We start from the raw sequence: 17,347 nt of genomic DNA, 5'->3' as shown, positions 1-17,347 counted from the left end.
ATTGTATTTCCATCTGCTCATTGTTAATGCGCTGCTCACTGATCACTTGTAGGGTGTGGTGCTCACGAGCCCTCAACTCCGCAATCACTCCATCTTGCAATAGGTGGAGCACCTCACCAGGGAGCACTACTAGATTCAACCCTACTCCCTTGAGGGTACTGACAGTGGGCTTGTTAGCTTCATTCTATGTGGTCAGTGCTCCATCAAGCAGCACTATTGTGATGCAGGTCTTGGCGCGCAGCATCACGACAACTTCTGAACTACCGATAGCAAGGCTGGTGGACACCGTGGCAGCTTGCAATGCGTGGGTCTACAGATCCTCTAGACCTATCTGGATAGCCCCCGATACTAGTTGCTTCTGCTTGTCAAATTGTTGTAGGGCCTCTGTGGTGACATCTCGCACCGTGACTCCAATATCATGCAAGTCACCCTCTATGAGCATGATTGGGTCCAATGATGTCTTAATGGCTTTGAATGTCTCCCTAGACCCTCCTTTCTCTTGCTCCCTTGGATTCTTGATGCGGGCGGACATTGCTTGTGGGTCAGCATTGTGCTATTCTGTCTACTCATCCGTCTCTTCTTCTGTCTTGGGTGAAGGCGACCTCGCACCTTTGTTAGAGCCCTGCTATGTTCCACCGGTTTGCTTCTCCATCTGCTGAGCGGCTTCGCGCTCCACCTGGGCCTTGTTAGTAGCATCCTTTTTTATCTTTTCGATCAGCTGCGTTATCTTGAGATTGACCTCCACCTTCTTGCATTGCACAAAAAACTTGCTCCCTCCCACTGCCATGTCTGCTGTAGTGCGCCATTCTACTGGCCATTGATTAAGTACTTCATCAATGCCATCAGTCATTGCTAGGTAAGGCAAGTCATTCCATGTCTGCATAGGGTCCTTTCGCGCCCTCATGGACACATGGTGAAAATCTACTTTAAACTATGCGTAGCCTTGCAAGTTGGCAAACACCGTAGGTGACAACCGTGGCTTGTAGTTGATGGCCATGTGGATGTTCATCTCCATTAAGATCCAGAAGATCTTGTTGTCCTTGATGCGCTGCGCATCCTTGGTCACCCACAATGAAGTGTACTTTGCTACTTCTGGTAGGTCTGGCGTGACCGAAGGGAATTGGCTGTCCTCTGGCATCTCCCATGCTACCAACACAATAGACAGCAAGAGCCATGCGTAGTGGAACATCTTGTTGAGCTCCTGTGCCTCACAAAAGCTCTCAAGGAATTGACTGCGGAGGTAGTCTGCCCAATTGAAATGAACTCCTTCAGCACATTGGGTTGCTAGTACAATGACAGGTGCTGACACCTCATCAGCGTGACACTTCCTCATCATCTTCCTTTCTAAACTCTTAGCCACCTTTACAACAAGGTCACAGATGCTGGATATGGCATATCTACGTCGCTTCTTTACCAGCTTAAACTTTTCTTTCATGGCCTTCACAAGGGCCTACTCACCACCCTTTCTGCCAAATATCATAGCTGGATTTTCTCCTGTGTAGGGCAACTGTGTGATCCTATGAATGAATCTATCAGTGATGGGTATTGGCTCTTCCAACCACAGAAACCCATCATGCACCAAGCATAGCATCTGCTTGATGACCAAGACTGTAATCGGGGTGTAGTTGTAGTGCGACACCCATAGCATGTTGAGCAAACTTTCCTTGTCTACTCCTCTGAGCCACCTCCACGGCTCCAATGCGGTCATTCCTATGGTTGTATCAATAATCTAGTGCATCAGTTGTTCAGTCACCAAGTGTGGGAACTTCTCATGATCATCCAAGTACTAGTCTTCAAGTTTTAACAGAGGAACCTGTGCCAAGAGCCATCCTTCAAAAACAATCTCATCCAGCAGCAGAGGGGTTTGCAAGGGGACATTTCTCTCATTAATATGTTTCGGTACCTTGGCCTTGCCCTTGTAGGGAGGGACGTACTTAGGCAACCGAGTGATAGGGTCAGCACCCTAGGATTCAACTTCCTCCACGTCTATTCCCACATCTTCATCATCCATCAAGATGTCTTTAATTTCTTCCTCCTTCTGTTCTAGATTGATGGCTTTGCCCTTCTCCTGTGTGATGGGCCTGTCCTTTGGTGGGTTTCTTCTTGGTGATGTGTGCACTGGTGTTGCAAGCTACTTGCCCTTCTTATCCTTCATGCTCTCCTTGGTTGGGATGGACTTTGGTCTCAATGTCCTTTGTGATCTAGGGGCTTCCACTAATACTTCAGAAACCTTTGGAGGAGCTTCTTCTGCCTCCATAACAATTTCCAGCACCGACTCTTCTACTACTTCTTCGGTATCTATAGCTTCTATGGGTGCCGACATAATGCTTTCCAGTAGTGCTCGCGATGTCTCTAGTAATTTCACAAACGTTTGACTTGATATCAAAGCCTCGAAGAATTCTTGGTACATGTGCACCTGAGAGCTCAACAACTCAATGCTCAAAATGCCAAGTGTTTTTCGTTGGACAACCACCTGTAATTTATAGGGAATTTTGAATTTAAATCTGACTGTTCCCCCAAAATTCGGTTCATTAATGTCAGATTGCGACAGATTTTCAAGGATCTGACGCATAAATTCCATCTTAAATTCCAGCTGCTCGCTCCATTTGGCTGCATTTCTACCTTCAAATCATGAACAATGAATTTAACAGTTACTTTTCAACCAACCTGCACAATTTATTTATGGGTATTCGTGTTGCCGCAAACCTTGTGACACTTCCTTGCTTCGCACAATCCTCTAATCACGCAACTCCCCAACTCGGGTAGTGTAGTTTATAGTCTCACGCCTCCTTCAGCTGCCTAGAGCACTAAGAATGTGCTACCTTCATATAGTCACATGGTCAGACCACTGGTGTATGGCTTCAATTGACTGTCATTCACCTTTCCTGGGAAGGGTTCTCCATTCAATTTTACCAGTTGTACCACTCCTCCATCGGTAATCTCCTTAATGACATAGGGCCCTAACTGTTAGGCCCCTATACTACTAATGTAACCCCTTATTGTTATTAGTATAACCCACTTATTATATTGATGTACCCATGTAGTGCCCATATTGTTACTCTTGTGCCCCATAGAATCCCACTATTGTTATTATTGTGGCTTTATATTATTATTGTTAGGTCGACTAGGTTATATTGTGACTCCTTAGACTCCTATATATAGAAAGGAGGTATTTTCATTTGTAGCATCCAAGAATTGTTCATTTATGTAATGTAAAGGAGGTTGCCCCCTCGAAGAGGCTGAATTCTAAGGTGTTGATCTATCTTTTCTATCTTTTCTTGAGCTGGTTTCATAACATTTGGCATCAGAGCTTTGGATTCTAGGGTTTCGCTGCTCCAAACAGGTAATCGTGGCATTTTCGCTATAACTTTTTTTCTGTGATGTTTCAGAAGTCGCAAAAAAACCCATTTGAGAAGAAATCGCGCTGAACCTTGGGTCCGAATTTCAGAGCTTTTCGCGTGATATTTTCGGAGATATGATCTCAGGAAGTTGGTCTTTTGGCAGACTCCTGAATTACACTCAAAACATGTGACCTGGGAAAAATCGTCATAACTTTCTTTCTGAGCATCGGATTGAAATTTCGTAAGAAGGTAAAGAAAGAGGACGGACTGTAGTTTGCTTTTATATATTTTTCAGAGTTAAAGGTCGAAAAATTGACACGTGGCACTTCATACAATTTCTCTCTTCTGGAAAGGTCTATAATCAGGTCATCTTGGGAGATTGTGCATAACTCTTTTTTAGAGAATCCAAATTGAATCAGAATAGTGGCATTGGAAAGAGGACACATAGGGCTACTATAGGTCGCAATTTTAGAACTTAAAGATCCAAAAGTACAGAGTTATAGTTGTTTCAAGGTCGAGCTCCTAAAATCAAGAAAAAGCAAGATGAGGAAGTTTGATGGCAAGGATCCGGTAAATTGGATACTTCAGATGGAGCAATATTTTGATCTACATGGTGTACAACTGTTACAAAAGTTATGTATTGCATCTTCATATTTAGAACCAGATCAATTTTTATGGTACAAAGGGCTTTGTTCTCGTAAAAAACTTGTTACGTGGTCAATTTTCACGGAGGAAATGATAGCACATTATGAGGATACAAGGAGCAACACCTTCTTTAGAGCAACACCACAACAATTGGAAAGAGTAAAAGGGCTATGTGACATAGTGGAAAGCAAAATTATGGAAATCAGGAAGCATACCCTTCACAACTATAAAGATGGAAGTATTGTTTCTCCTAGCCTTCCACAACCTACAAGGGTTACACCACAACAATTGGAAGAAAAAAGAGAAAAAGGGCTTTGTTACAATTGTGATAGAAAATGCACTAAAGGTCATAAGTGTGCTGAGAAGAAATTATTTTACATAGAATATGAAGAGGAGGAAGAAAAGGATCAAGAAACATCAAAAGAAGAAGATATACGCCAGGACCCCACCCCAGAGAAAGAAGAAATGAATCAGAACATATCTTGTAAACTATTGGCAAGAATGACCACTCCTCAAACTCTCAAGATAGAAGGACATATCAAGAAGAAAAAGGTGCAAGAAGTGAAAGATCACATCAAGAAAGAAGAAATGAATCCAGCCATATCTTGTAATTCACTGGTCGGAATTACCACTCCTCATACTATCAAGATAGAAGGACATATCAAGAAGAAAAATGTTCAAGAAGTGAAAGATCACATCGAGCGTCAAGAAATGAATCCGACCATATCTTGTAAAGGATTGGAAGAAATTACCACTCCTCAAACTCTAAGGATAGAAGGACATATCAAGAAGAAAAAGGTTCAAGCAGTGAAAGATCACATCGAGCATCAACAAGAAGTTCTCCAACTTTTAAAGGATAACGCCACTTCGGTGCAAAATCAAATGAAACAACAGGTATATCAAGATCATAGTGAAAAATGTTTTGATGTAGGTGACTGGGTATTTTTACTGCTACATCTAAAGCAAGTTATTTATGAGAAGGAAATGTTGGCAATACTACATGCACTTAAAAAATGGCGACCTTACAGAATGGGAAGACTCTTCAAGGATGAGGATGTGGAAGCATTGTTTTGTGCTATTTCTATTATCCAACCAGATTGGATAAACGAAGCAAGGGATGAATGGAAGAAGGATGAAGAAGTATGGCCACTTATTCAAAAGTTGCAAAAGATCCCAATTCAAACAATATTTCCAAAAATTGAAGAGGAAGGAAAAATCATATTGGAACCTGGAGCAGTCACAGAAACAAGAACCCGACATCTACGAAATCGATCAATTTCAAAGTATCTCATCAAGTGGAAGAACTTGCCCGCTGAATATTCCACATGGGAGGACAAGAATTTTATACAGAATCATCAAGAACTACTCAAGCGTTGAGGACAACGCTTTTTGAAGGAAAGGGGCATGTTAGGCCCCTATACTACTAATGTAACCCCTTATTGTTATTAGTATAACCCACTTATTATATTGATGTACCCATGTAGTGCCCATATTGTTACTCTTGTGCCCCATAGAAGTCCACTATTGTTATTATTGTGGCTTTATATTATTATTGTTAGGTCGGCTAGGTTATATTGTGACTCCTTAGACTCCTATATATAGAAAGGAGGTATTTTCATTTGTAGCATCCAAGAATTGTTCATTTATGTAATGTAAAGGAGGTTGCCCCCTCGAAGAGGCTGAATTCTAAGGCGTTGATCTATCTTTTCTATCTTTTCTTGAGCTGGTTTCATAACACTAACCAATGCATTCTAAATTTCTCTGGAAATTTATCAAACTTGCTATCATATAACAAAACCAGGTCATTTACCTTAAAGGTGCGCAACTTAATGTGCTAATCATGCCATGATTTTTCGCGCTGCTTCTGGACCTGTTCGTGAAATCCAGCTAGAATTATATCTTCCTCAAGCTTAGCTAGCTACGCAAGCCTCTCTTCCTGGGCTCCACGACCCATCATACCTGTAAGTGCCACTATGCATAGACTAGGCACAATGTATTCCATGGGCATCACTGCTTCAACACCATATACAATCCTAAAGGGTGTTTGTCCAGTCAACTTCTTGCATGTCATCCGATAGGCCCATAGTACTACGGATATGCATAGGTCCCAATCACTTTGCTAAGCATTGCAAAACTTGGTAAACACGTTCTCCAACACTTTATTGAATGATTCCACCATCCTGTTAGCATGCGGGTGATAAGGCGTGCTCTTAGGGTGATATACCTGAAATTCCTCCATTAGCGCGCTGATTGTTTCATTCAGGAAGTGCATACCACGATCACTCACCAAAATATTTGGACACCCAAATCGCGTTAATACATACTCAAAGAGGAACTTTGCAACGATCACACCTGTACAATCCTTTATAGGCTATGCCTCTGCCCATTGAGTCAAATACTCCATCGTGGTGATAATGTACCTCACTCCCATATTCTTTCCTTGGGGCTAAATGGGTCCCACAAAATCTATCGCCCATTTCTCAAAGGGTTGTAACATCATCTATGGATGGAGAGACAACTCATCCCTCTGTGATTGCCTGCCAGTCCTTTGACACACATCACATGCTTTGCAGTAAGTTTTTGAATCTTGATGGAGGGTTGGCCACCATAACCCTGCATGTAGAATCTTCTGCGTGGTCGCTCTCCCTGCATAATGTCCTCCTGCGGCTCCCCCATGAGTGTCTGCGAGGATACTGCTTCTTTCAAACTCCAGTACATATCGTTGCAATATCTCATCGGACCCCATTTTGTATAGATTCCTGGCAATGATAGAAAAGTCTACCACACGCACCACTAATTCCTTCTTCTACTGGATGGTGTAACCTATCGGGATACTTCCTGTTGTTAGGAAGTGTATGATATCTTCAAAATGACCATCCACGACTCGCACTATAAATAGCTACGCGTCAGCCAATCCCTCCTCCAAATTAGTGGGCTCTTCCCCTGTTTCAATGTGCGATAGGTGGTCTGGTCCCGCAGTCAGTCGTCTAGGCTTCACAATAACTTAAAAATCGTACTCCTAGAACAATAAGAACCACCTGCAGATTCTCCCCCCCAACACAGGCTTATTGACCAAGTATTTCAACGCGGAATGATCCATATACATCTTAAAATTACCACCTAGTAAATAGTGTCTAAACTTTTGGAGCACATATACCATGGCTAACCCTTCACGCTCGGTGGTAGAATAATTCTTCTCCGCCTTGGATAATCTTCTACTTTTGAATGCTCTAGAATGGTCCAAGTCTCCTCCACCAGCCTATGTTAGTACTTCTCCCAACACTATACATGATGCGTCGACATGTACGTGAAACTCATTCTTCCAATCCAAGAAGACTAAAATTGACGCAATGACCATATTTTATTTCAATACATCCAAGCTTTTCTTACAGTCCTCATTCCAGCAGAATGTGACATCCTTTTTCAACAATTTCTCCATAGGCACAGTGATATGGGCATAACCTTTGATAAACTTTTTGTAATATCTAGTATTTCCTAGGGTAGCGTGCAACTGTTTCACACTCCTTGGTGCTTCTAAGTTAAGTATCACTGCAATCTTCGTGGGATCTACTGTCGGTCCTTGTCTACAAACCACATGACCCAGTAGGGCCCAAAAGGAACACAAAACAGGCACTTCTTCAGATTGAGTGCAATATGGTATCTTCGACAAGTATCTAGCATTAGGCGCAAACTTGCCACATGGTGTTTCACCAGCCCAAACGTGGTCCAGTCATCAAAGTACACTTCCAGGAACTTATTTTATCCACATGTGTTTGTATTAAATCAATTTAATTATGAATGTTTGTATTAAGAATGTTTGCATTGAATCTGAATTATAAATGTTATTTAAATATGTTTGTATTAAATCAATTTGATTATGAATGTTATTTCATTTAAATATGTTTGTATTAAATTAATTTAATTATGAATGTTATTTAGGATTTCTATAATGTTAGTATTAGTTAATTAATAATTAAAAAACTTTATTGTAATAATTGAGTGATGTTTTATTAATAATTTTAGGATTAATTAAGAATGTTATTGAGATTTATTTATTTATCTATTTATTTTTATTTTTATTTTTTTTAATTTTTTTTTATAATATTGGTGTTTTACTATTAAATTAATAGATTTTATATAGTGATATATAAAAAAAAATAATTTGGATTATTTTGATCAATTTTAATTTTGTATCTGATCAATTTAAGTTATATGTTGTGATTAATGGAGACTGAGGCGGGGAGAGAGAGATAAGCAGGTTTGTTTATAAGAGTGAAAGGTTTACCAGAGAGAGGTGTTGGAGGGAGGTTGGGACAGGAGGTTAAGGTAGGAATCCAGTTGTCACTTATTTTCCATCCTTCATCTCGGTTGAGGTTGTTTGGGTGTTTTCCTATTTCTATGGCTTCTCTAAATTTTCTATGGTGATAATGATCGATTTTGGCCACTACTTTGGAGTTTTCAATACATACATGATGATTGATTTCACAGGAGTGTTCCGCCAGGGCTGATGTTTTTGAGTGGTTATGCTTTATGTCAACATCATGCTCTTTAATCTTAGTTTGTATAGATCTACCAGTTTCCCCTATGTAGGTTTTTCCGCATGAACAAGGAACCATGTAAACTCCTTTGTGGCATTTGGGATCAACTAGATCTTTGACTGATCTAAGGCACTTGATAATGGTATTCATGGGTTTAAAGGTGGTTTTAATGTTGTTTTTCTTTAGAATATAGGAAATTTTATCTGTAGTACCTAATATGTAGGGGAGGTGAACCTTACTCACTTGATCGTCTATAGGTTGTCTATTTTTTGGATTTTCAGCATTCCTAAAGGCTTTGGTCACTTGGTGTTTATTGTATCCATTCTTTCTGAATACATTCATAAGATGGGTTTTATCTTTCTCAAAGTGATCATGATCTGAAATCCGCATAGCTCTAGTTGCCAGAGTGTTGAGAACACCAATTTTCTGAGAAGGATGGTGGTGAGAGTTGGCATGAAGGTATTATTCTGTGTGTGTTTTCTTACGATATACCTGGTGAGATATGGAACCATCCTGGCTTCTATTGATTAGGATGTCAAGAAATGGAATGCTTCCATTTTCTTCCAGTTCCATGGTAAACTTGATGGAATTGGATTGATTGTTCAGGTGTTGCAAGAATATGTTTAATTTTTCTTTCCCATGGGGCCAGATGATGAAGGTGTCATCGACAAATCTTTTCCACAGTTTGGGTTTTAATGGGGAAGTTTTAATGGCTCTGTTTTCAAAGTCCTCCATAAAGAGATTCGCAATGATGGGAGATAGAGAAGATCCCATGGCTACCCCACAGTTTGTTCATAAATTTCATCTTTAAAGCTGAAGAAGGTTGATTTGAGACAAACCTATATTAATTGGGTCGTGTCAGAGGTTGTGATTTTATGGATTACTTTCATGGCTTCCTCTATGGGGATGTTGGTGTATAAAGCCTTCACATAAAAACTCACTAATAAGTCATTTGGTTCTAGTTTTAAGTGTTTGATCTTATTGATGAAGTGGGTGGAGTCATTGACAAAGGAACTTGTGTTGCCTACCAAAGGTTTAAGTTTCTTCGCTAGGTATTTAGCCAAATGGTATGTGGGCCCTCCTATGGTATTTACAATGGGTCTTATGGGGATGCCTTCTTTGTGTATCTTCAAGGCTCCGTAGATCCTGGGAATGTAGGGGTTATTTTATATTAGATTTTTAATGTTATGTTCTCTACTTTTTTTTATCAAATTTTGTACATTTCTGGAAAAAAAAATTATGGGATTCTTCTTTAATTTGATGTACCAATGACTGTTTGTGAGGTGGTCTATCATTTTGTCATCGTAATCTTTTGTGTTCATAATGACTGTTGCACCACCTTTATCAACTTTTAGGACTACAACATTAGGGTTTTGGTTTAAGGTTTTGAGGGCTAGATATTCTTGTTTGGAGATATTTCTTTTGGGAGGGTTGGATTTTCTAAGAATGATATAACAGTGTTGTCTAATAGTTTCTTTGATGTTGTTAGGTAGCTCCTTTATCCCATACTCAATGCTGCACAGAATGTATCTATAGTTAGCTCTAAAAGTAGAAACCACACAAGCTGCACGAAAGCTAAAGAATATAGGAGGAGGGGCCACAAAAGGTGCACGATGGTGAGGGCAACAAGAGCTACACGAAGGAAAAAGGTTTGGAGCCTCCTCTAGAGATGCGCGAGGGTGGGGGCCCCTAAAGCTACGCAAAGGCAATAGGATTTGGATATCAACCACCAAAGCTACGTGAAGGAGAGGGGCAAGGCTAAAATAGAGAAGATAAGCACAATCCCCAAAGGGGCGCAATGACGCAAGAAAAAATAATTACAACTTCTGAGACAGAGGAGGAGGAAAGGGAGGGAGAAGATGGCATAGATAAAATAAGACAAGCGGAGGGGAAGAATATATTGCTGTGCAGCTTGCCACATCAGGGAAGAGAACATTAACTTTTCATGGGAAGCTTGAGTAGTTGTAGTTCGCTTGATAGCTGTAGATTGACTATCCTGTCTGTTCTTGGGGATTTCCTTGGATTTCCTGATCTTCTGAGATCTAACCATTCGAGCTGAAGTGACTGTTGCCCACCTTGAAGTTCTCTCTTTGGTTGAAATTCTCTGCACATTGAGGGGAGAGATCCCATGGGATTTATTTCTAAGCAATCACATTATCAATTCTAGATCCGCCCATAGGACGGTTGATAGCCAAATTCACCTGCATGTCAACGGTACGATTATTTCCTCTAATAATATGCTTGAAGGTGACTTCACCTAGAAACTGCAAATGTTTTCCCTCCCTTTTTGTTATTTGTCTCAGGGCCTTGTTCTTGGGGCTTCTTCTTTCCACCATCGTTTGGATTATTATTGAAGAGTCCCCAATTATGACTGGATTCTTCATAATTCGCTGCCTTAAGATTTCCGTTCCCAAGAGGAGGTCATATGATTCTGCCTTGTTGTTGGATAGTTATCCTAATTCCCATTCATAAGTGATAGGATTTTTACCTCCTAGGTCAAAAAGTATACGTCCTGCTCCAGCCTTGCTTGGGTTGGACTTAGATGCACCATCAAATAGTAAGCAAGGCCTATTTAATTTATTTTTTCCATGCTTTGAACTCCTCATCTATAATTCTAATTTTCCAATTCTGCATGATATTAGGAGATTTGTTGAAGTGACTTTTTTGTTTCTTGCTCATCGTGAATTCAGCCCAAACTCTTTCCTCGTGCTACATGTGTTTGACATCTATTGCTTTAAATCCTTTAGAGTTGATGAATTTTGATGACATGCTCCAAGTTTTTGCCAGGACTGTTCTGGAATTTGGGGTGTGATCTTTAAAGATCCTCTGGTTTCTTGCTAACCAGATTTGCCAACACATAAATGAGGGAAAACTCAACCAATATCTTTTTACTGTTTCTTTATTTTTGAAGGAATATGGATATTTTTTCCCCAGGTTGATAAAAGATCATGTAAAGGCAGCGAATGAAGGATACCAACCTCCAAGGGGCTAACAAGCCCTTTCCAGTAGGCCCTAGCAAAGGGGCATCCCACAAAAAGATGTTGAATATTTTCTTCACTTCCTTGACACATTGCACAGCGAGATGGGCCTTCATATCCTTTCTTTTTAAGATTATCAACGGTCAATATTTTACCTTTGAGCAACATCCACATGAAAAATTTGATTTTTGGCAATGTTTCAATTTTCCATGCCTCCCTCCAGTAATCCCAGTCTCAATTTCCATGCTGATGTAAAGTAGCATATCCAGATTTGACTAAGTAATCCCCACCATCAGGATCCCATCGAAGAGAATCTTTTGAGTCTAGACTTAGTGGAGTGGCCCCCTTAAGATGTGTGATTAGGGACTTCCACTAAGAGACAAGGCCGAGAGGGAGGTTGAGAATCCACCAATCTCCCCATTATCCTTCTCTCCAAAGAGATGTCATCCAGAGTAATGATTCTCCCTGATTTCATCCATCTTCTGAGATCCTGAAGACTTTATTGGCAGACTATAGGTTGAATTCCCATTATTCTATCCTTCCATATTTTTATGAGTTTACCATTTCTAGGGATCTTAGAAGAGTTTTCTTTGATGAGGGAAACGGTTTTTTTAATCAGAATCCAGAGCTGGGAGCAGGGCTTGATTGGATAACCTTTTCTCAATAAGAGGGTTCTATTATGGTTCATGTATTTTTCTTCCAGGACTTGCTTCCATTAGCTGCTCTCTCTTGTTATAAATCTCCATGTTATTTTTTCTCCTAGAGCCAAGTTCATTATCCCTGGGAGTCTTATTGCCAACCCACCTTTCTCATATGACAGAGTTACTTCATCCCATTTTAGAAGGCTATTCTTCTTTGTCCTCACGTTAGCTCCTTTCCATAGGAACCCCCTTATTACTAGCTCAATTTGTTTGTGTATACTTGCCGGGGCTAGAGTTGCTGTGTACTGGTAAATTGGGAGAGCTATGAGTAGGGCCTTTATTAGTACCACCCTACCTGCCATATTGAGCCAGATCATACCCCAATTTTGCACTTTTTGTTTCATTTTCTCAATGTAATTATTCCATATTTCGGTCTTCAAATTTTATTTTTAGATCGGGAGGCCAAGGTATTGGAAATGGATCCATTTTTCTTGAAATGGGATTTCCAGAATTTCTGATATTTTTTGAAGAGTGCGAGAGGGTGTGTTCCATCCATAGATTCTACATTTATTATTATTTAGTAGTCCTCCAGAGGCTTCCAAAAAATTTCTTAGTACCTTTTTTATTCTTCTTTCCATTATGCAAGAGGCCCCTCCCATGACCAAGGTGTCATCTACAAATAGGGAGTGGTTTATGCTTTTAACTTCAAGAGAGATTGATAGTCCTGTAATAGTCCTATCTTGTCTGCATTTCTCAAGACTTCTGCTTAGAGATTCCGCCATTATTATATATAAGAAAGGAGAGAGAGGACATCCTTTGTGAAGCCCCCTTGAGCTCTGAAAATATTCACTTGGTCTTCCATTTTCCAAAGGTTTTATCCAGGGACCCACAATATAGGCTTTTATTATATCTATTTCCTTTGCTGAGAAACCAAATCTCTAAAGAATAGCAACAAGAAAACCCAAGTTGTCCCTATCAAATGCATTAGCCATGTCAAGCATGACAATCATTCCTTTTTCTTTTTTCATAAGGCTAGAATGCAAAGCTTCCTGCATTATTAGAATGTTGTCAAGGATTTGTATTTTTGGGACAAATCCTCCTTGGTTTTATGATATTATTCCTAGAAGAAAAAATTTTATTCTATTTTCCAGAATTTTTCTTATGATTTTGTAGGAGGAGTTACACAAAGAAATGGGTTTGAATCTACAAAAGGATTTAGCATTTGAATCTTTTGGAACAAGAGAAAAGAAGGAAGAGTTTGTGAATCCTCCAACCTTGAATTTCTCGAAAAAATTTCTGATCATTCTGATCAAATATTTTTTGATAATGATCCAGTTGTTTTTATAGAATGAGATAGGGAACCCATCCGAGCCTGGGGCCTTATCCGGATGCAAATCCCAAACAACAATTGCTACTTCCTTTTCTTCAACTTCTCTTGTGAGTTCATTGTTTTCTACTTCATTGATTTTCCTGGGAATATGTTGCATATAATCTTCATACTCGTTATTTGAAGCTCGGGATGATAATAGATTTTTATAGTATCTGTAAGCCTCCTTCTTTATTTCCTCTTGACCTCTGACTTATTTGCCTTCGTTATCCTTTACGCTATCTATTTGGTTTTGGTTTCTTCTTATCCTGGCCGCATTATGGAAAAACGTGGTGTTCTTGATTCCTTATTTAAGCCAAATACTTCGCGTTTTTAGCCGCCACTCTTCTTCTTCCTTTCTGTTTTGCCTATACATCTCCCAATATGCTTGCTTTTCCTACCATATTCTCTCCTACGATTCCTCTTGCTGCTCTTTTTCAACTTGGATTCTATCAATTTTTTATGTTATTTCTAGCTTTCTTTTTTGTGTTTCTAGTTGGTTAATCCTCACCCAATGTTTTAGCTCTCTCCTCATGGCTTGTAATTTGATTTCCAAAACATAGTTGGGAGAGCCAATAATAGATTTTGTCCAAACTTCAACAATGGTTTTTCTAACTTCTTCACTGTCATTCTAAGTGGAGCTAAATCTGAAAGGAACTGGACCAAGATTTTCCAACTTCCCAACGGTGAGATCCACTGGTTTATGATTTGATGCTATATTGTGCATGTTATGAAACCAGGTCACAAAAATATAGAAAAGATAGATCAATGCCTTAGAAATAAGCCTCTTCGAGGGGGAAACCTCATTTAAATTACAAAAATGAACAATTCTTGGATGATACAAATCACAAGACCTCCTTTCTATAGATAGGAGTCTAAGGGGTCATAATATAATCAGAGCCGGCATAACAATAATAATGTAAGGGCACAGTAATAACAATAGTGTACTTCTATGGGGCACAATAATAACAATATAGGGACTACATGGGCACAACAATAGAATAAGGAGGTTGTACTAATAACAATAAGGGGTTACACTAGTAGTATAGGGACCTAACATGCCCCTCTCCTTCAAAAAGTATTGTCCTCAATGCTAGAGTAGTTATTAATGCTTCTGTATAAAATTCTTATCCTCCCATGTGGAATTTTCCGCTAGTAAGTTCTTCCTCTTGATGAGATACTCTGAAATTGATTGATTTCATAGCTTTCGGGTTCTTGTTTCTGTGACTGATCCAAGTTCCAATATGATTTTTCCTTCCTCGTCAAGTTTTGGAAATATTGTTTGAACTGGAATCTTCTACAACTTTTTAATGAGTGGCCATACTTCTTCGTCCTTCTTCCATTCATCCTTGCTTCGTTTATCCAATCTGGTTGGATAATAGAAATAGCACAAAACAATGCTTCCACATCCTCATCCTTTCTTAAGAGTGCATCTGCAACAACATTTTTCTTCCCTTTTTTGTAGATGATTTCAAAGTCATAACCCAACATATTTGTGACCCATTTTTTATTTTCTTCTAAAGGTAATCTTTGTTCTAAAGAATATTTAAGACTATCATGATCCATTTTTACCTTGAAGTGTCTTCCCATTAGGTAAGGTCACCATTTCTTAAGTGCATGTAATATTGCCAACATTTCCTTCTCATAAATAGCTTTCTTGAGGGACATTTGTTTGTATGGATGTAACCATAAAAATACCCAATCGCCTACATCAAAACTTCTTTCATTGCGATGTTGATCTCCCCATTGTTTCATTCGATTCTGCACCAAAGTGGCATTATCCTTTAAAAGTTGGAGAACTTGTTGTTGATGCTCGATGTGATATTTCACTGCCTGAATCTTTTTCTTCTTCATATGTCCTTCTATCTTGAGAGTTTGAGGAGTGGTAATTTCTTCTCGTGCATTATAAGATATGGTCGGATTCATTTCTTGATGCTCTATGTGATCTTTCACTTCTTGAACATTTTTCTTCTTGATATGTCCTTCTATCTTGATAGTTTGAGGAGTGGTAATTCTGGCCAATGCATTACAAGATATGGTCGGATTCATTTCTTCTTTCTTGATGTGGTCTTTCACTTCTTGAACCTTTTTCTTCTTGATATGTCCTTCTATCTCAAGAGTTTGAGGAGTAGTAATTATTTCCAATGCTTTACAAGATATGGTCGTATTAATTTCCTCTTTCTCTGGGGTTGGTTCCTCATGTATATCCTCTTCTTTTGACGTTTTTTGATCTTTTTCCTTCTCCTCTCCACAATCAATGTAAAATAATTTCTTCTTAGCACACTTATGACCTTTAATGTATTTGTTATCACAATTGTAACAAAGCCCTTTTTCTCTTTTTTCTTCCAATTGTTGTGGTGTAACCCTTGTAGGTTGTGGTAAGCTAGGAGAAACAACACTTCCATCTTTATAGTTGTGAGGGGTAGACTTCCTTGTTTCCATAATTTTTCTTTCCACTTTGTAACAAAGCCCCTTTTCTCTTTTTTCTTCCAATTGTTGTGGTGTTTCTCTAAAGAAGGCGTTTCTTTTTGTATCCTCATAATGTGCTATCATTTCCTCCATGAAAATTGACTACGTAACAAGTTGTTTACGAGAACAAAGCCCTTTATACCATAAAAATTGATCCGATTCTAAATATGAAGATGCAATACATACCTTTTGTAATAGTTGCACCAGATCCTTTCCATCAAACTTCCTCATATCATCTTTTCTTGATTTTAGGAGCTCGATCTTGAAACAATTGTAATTGTGCAATTTTAGATCTCCAAGTTCTGAAATTGTGACCCGCAGTATCCCTCTGCGACCTCTTTCCAATGCCACCAGTCTGATCGAAATTGAATTCTCCAAGAAAGAGTTATGCACAATCCCCCAAGATGACCTAATTATATACATTTTCCGAAGAGCGCACTTGTATGAAGTGCCACATATCACTCTTTTGACCTTCATATATTCAAAATATACACAGAACACTACAGTCTGTGATGTTGTTGGAACTTCTTATGAAATTTCAATCTGATGCTCAGAGAGACAATTATGAAGATGTTACCCAGGTCACCTGTTTGGGATGTAATTCAAGAGCTTGCAGAAACCCTAAATGTCTTCACCTATATCTCTTAAAATAAAGCGAAACAAGATCTGAAATTTGGGCTCGAGCATCCCCATGAATTTTTTCAAATGGATTTTAATTTCAAAGTATGAACCTTCGTAGAAACAAAATTATATCGAAAATGCCACGATGACCTGTTTGAGATGAAATTCTCGAGCTTGAAAAAACCCTAACTTCCTCAGATCATAGCTCTGAACCTATAGCAATACAAGATCTGAAATTTGGATCCGAGGTTCACCGCGATTTCTTCTCAAATGGGTTTTTTTTTAGCTTCTGAAATATCACAGAACAAAAGTTATAGTGAAAATTCCACGATGACTGGTTTGGAGCAACAAAACTCTAGAATCCAAAGTTCTGATACCAAATGTTATGAAACCGGCTCACAAAAAGATAGAAAAGATAGATCAATGCCTTAGAAATAATTCTCTTCTAGGGGGAACCTCCTTTACATTACACAAATGAACAATTCTTGGACGATACAAATCACAAGACATCCTTTCTATATATAGGAGTCTAAGGGGTCATAATATAATTAGAGCCGACATAACAATAATAATGTAAGGGAACAATAATAACAATAGTGGGCTTCTATGGGGCACAATAATAACAATATGGGGACTACATGGGCACAAAAATATAATAAGGGGGTTGTACTAATAACAATAAGGGGTTACACTAGTAGTATAGGGACCTAACAGTGGATGATTTTGGATTTTATCTCGCTGAATGCAT

Source organism: Pinus tabuliformis, chromosome X, assembly GCF_031772625.1.
Source record: "Pinus tabuliformis cultivar Carrire ecotype Pingquan chromosome X, CPIR1, whole genome shotgun sequence".
Classification (NCBI taxonomy): Eukaryota; Viridiplantae; Streptophyta; class Pinopsida; order Pinales; family Pinaceae; genus Pinus; species Pinus tabuliformis.
The sequence above is the reverse complement of the archived record's forward strand: the minus strand, read 5'-3'. Positions refer to the sequence as shown.